Source organism: Mastomys coucha, unplaced genomic scaffold (genome assembly GCF_008632895.1).
Source record: "Mastomys coucha isolate ucsf_1 unplaced genomic scaffold, UCSF_Mcou_1 pScaffold22, whole genome shotgun sequence".
In the NCBI taxonomy this organism is placed as follows: Eukaryota; Metazoa; Chordata; class Mammalia; order Rodentia; family Muridae; genus Mastomys; species Mastomys coucha.
In genome coordinates, this window is record NW_022196905.1 from 233,885,126 (window position 1) to 233,888,907 (window position 3,782).

Consider the following 3,782-nt stretch of genomic DNA (forward strand, 5'->3'; position numbering starts at 1 on the left):
AAAAAAAAAAAAAAAAAAGAAAGCTGTAGTAACCCCCCTGGTCATCAATGAACACTGTACTTATGAACTCCTGATGTCCTGTTTATTAAATGAGTTATGGTGGAGTACTGTGGAATTGAGGATAGAGGCACAGACCTGTTATCTCAACACTTGGGTGGTTGTCATTTGAAGAGAGAAGATCAAGGTCAGCCTGTACTACAAATCAAGATTTTTGTCTCAACAAACAAATGTTATCATTATTATTTTTTTTAAAAAATCTGTTAAATTGCTGTGTGCTTGTTTATATGATGTGCCCATGTGCGTGCCTGCGAGTGTGTGCACATGCCAAGGTGCACGTGTGGAGGTCAGAGGATAACGGTCTCACTCAGGCCTTTCATTCTTCTGTGGACTCCAGGACTGAACCCAGGTCATCAGGCTTGCAGAGCAAGCGCATTTTCCCACTGAGCCACATTGTTAACCCCGTGAATTTTTAAAAATTTTCAAGACAGAGTTTCTCTGCATAGACCAGGTTGGCTTTATCTGCTTGTCTCTGCCTCCTGAGTGCTGGGATTAAAGGTGTGTGCCACCACTGCCCTGCAATGGATTACTTTTATTTTTAAATTGTCTGTTATTTTGCTGGAGAGACCTCCTTCCAACTGGTTTCTGAGCAACTTTTATTTTGTTTGTTTGTTTGTTTATATAGAAAAAGTTCACTAGGTATCCCAGGTTGGCTTGAACGCCCAGCCTCCTGGGATTCAGGCATGGAGGCAGCCGCTTGGATATGATCGTCAGCCGCTTGGATGATCTTAAGCGGCCGCTTAGATGATCGTATCCAAGATGGCGGCCACAGCAGCAATAGACTATTCTACTGCGCATGCGCCCCTCCCGAGCAGGTGTATGCTAATGAGGGTTTGCCAGGGAACCAATCCAGGAGGACTTGGCAGCTCAAGCTCGGGTATATAAGGGGCTGTCTCCAGACAGTCGGAGCCACTCCACAGAAGCAAGCAGACCTGCAGCACCTAGGAAGAAGAAGAAAGAAGAAAGAAGAAGCAGCAGCAGCAACATCAAGAAGAGCCAAGAAGAGCCGTGCCATCAAGAAGAGCTGTGACACTTAAGAACCTAGGAGAGCTGTAATACCTAGGTATCAAAAAGAGCTGTAACATCTGGTCATCTAGGAGAGCTGTAACACAAAAGAAAATTTCCTGAGTAAACCGGGAGAGAAGAAGTCTAAGTGTGTTCGTCGTTATTGCTGCCATCCGGGCAGCAAGGCGCCATACACAGGCATACACCACTATTCCCAGCAATAACTTAGTTAGAAAGGATGTTCCAGGCTCTTGACATACTTTTCCTGTCCCAACTCTGCAGTTGACTACCACTTCAAGATGTTCTTATTCCTTTTTGTAGAGAACAATTTTTAGAAGTCATGATATAGGCATGAAGTGGGTTCATCCTCCCGTGCCTCTCCCATCACTACTACACTTGTCTATATTGACAGCTCTGAATAGAGTCTAAAGCGTCCATCTCAAGCTAAAACCACAGCACTCGTTCTAGGGTTGTCTCTTGGGTGTTCATACCGCCTCCAACAGTGCTCAGTCTGGCAACGCAGTGCTCCTTTAGCTGGAGGAGGGGATGTTACAAAAAAGCCCCTATGAGGATATGAAGGAAGAGCATTTCCCGGGGAGATTTTGGCAGGACTTAGCTTCATCTGCAGTGGCCTGGGCAGAAGTGCCTGCCGTTTGGGAGGAACAGCAGGAATCCCATAGCCCTGTAACAGGGAATGGTGGAGGCAGACATTCATGGACCATTGTAAAGATTCTGATTTGTCAAATGACCATGATCAGAAGCCATCAGAACAAGCTGAACAGAGGAGGGGCATGGCTCTAAAAAGGTCTTGTTCTAACTGTGAACGTGAAAGCCCAAGAGACCAACCATAAACAAGGTAAAAGAGGAGGCTGGTCCACAGGTATGAGAAAACACAGGTCTGGGTCTGTTTGGGAGGCTGCTTAGCTGGATAGGACCTGTGCTCTGGGACACAGAGGCCAGGTACATCAGGTTCTCAGTCTTGGACACCCCAGACACGGCTGTATGTGGCACTCTCTGCGGGCAGGGGACTTGGGAGGATTGAGTGGGGGTTGGGGGCAGGGGGTGCGTTGTGGGTGCGTTGAGGCTGTAGCTGGGACAGAAGTCAGGGGCCCAGGAGGCGTGGCTGAACACCTGCTGTCCCTTAGGGTCACCCTGGTTCCAGGCCTGTGCTTGACCGGGAAACAGGCTGTCTGTGTATAGCTCACCGCCCCACTTTGACTGAACTGGCTTGGTCAGACAGGCACATGTGGTTGTGTGGTACTTGCTGCCACTGTCTGTCTACTGGTGAATGATGTAAACTGTGCTTTGTGGCCGGTGACGTGACCTGGTCGTTTGCTGTGTCCTGGAATGCGGCTCCTTGGACAGAGCTATCAGATTTCATCTGGAGCTCTCTCATATCCCTCCCTGCCCTTCTCAATGAGTCAAACTCCCACTCTCTGAGTCCTGTCCCTGCAGGGTGTGGATCAGCATCTGATAAGCTAATAAATAACATTGTATTGACTTCTCCAAGATATCTACGCTTCCCTGAAGGATTAAGTTTCTTTCTTTCTTTCTTTCTTTCTTTCTTTCTTTCTTTCTTTCTTTCTTTCTTTTTTTTTTTAAAGGCAGCAACTTATTTACAGGCTAGTGATGAAGGAGGTCACTTCATTCTGGGTAGTTCTCAAATACCACTGCCTTACTTAAGGTTATTATTGCTATGATGAAACACCATGACCAAAAAAGCAAGTTAAGAAGGAGAGCATTAATTTGGCTTACACTTCCACATAGTAGTCCCTTACAAAAGGAAGTCGGAACAGGGACTCAAACAGGGCTGGAGGCAGGAGCTGATGCAGAGGCCACAGAGGGATGCTGCAGTAAGGCTTGCTCCACTTGGCTTGTTCAGCTTGCTTTCTTATAGAACCCAAGACCACCAGCGCAGGGATGGCACCACCCACAGTGCGCTGGACCCTCCCTTATCCATCACTAATTAAGAAAATGCCCAACAGGCCTGTCTACAGCCCAATCTAGGGGTATTTTCTCAACGGGGGCTCCTTCTTCTCCAGTTACTTTAGCTTGTGTCAAGTTGACCTAAAGCTAGCTGAGTATGGTAGCCCATATCTGTAAGTCCAGGACTTGGGAGGTAGAGGTGGGAGGTTGAGAAGTTCACAGCCAGCTTTGGGTAGAACATTGTGAGTTTGAGGCCTGTCTAGGCCACACGAGATTCTATCTCAAGAAACAAAACCCCAAAACTGCAGAAAGAAAACAGATTCCTCCTCTCCCAGCAGCTATCAGCAGCCAGCTCAGGGTGGGACTTACTGACCCCCACCTCACTCCGTGCTGGGGTTTTGTGAGGGTCTTGTGCATGCGGTCAGAACTGCTGTCAATTCAAATGCACAGCTACTCTGTTGTGTTCAGAAAACAGTTTCACCAAGACCTCCCTCCCACTGCTTTAGGTCCCACAGCCCACCTGCTCTCCTCTCCAGGTGCCTGAAAGGCTCCTAATGCTCTAGGAGAGGCCACCACACACATGCGCAGATTGCCATGAGCTAAATGGAACCTATGATTGATTGTTTAACTAGAACTTCATGAAGTTAGAGGAAATAGCAGTGATAGGGATGGGGAGGGATTGGAAGGGAGAGAATAAGGTGTGTGTGTGTGCATTTGATCAAAATACACTCTGGATGTAGAAAATTCTCAATCGGAAATAAACTTGAAAAATTGGAAAAAAAAAAAGGAATGTG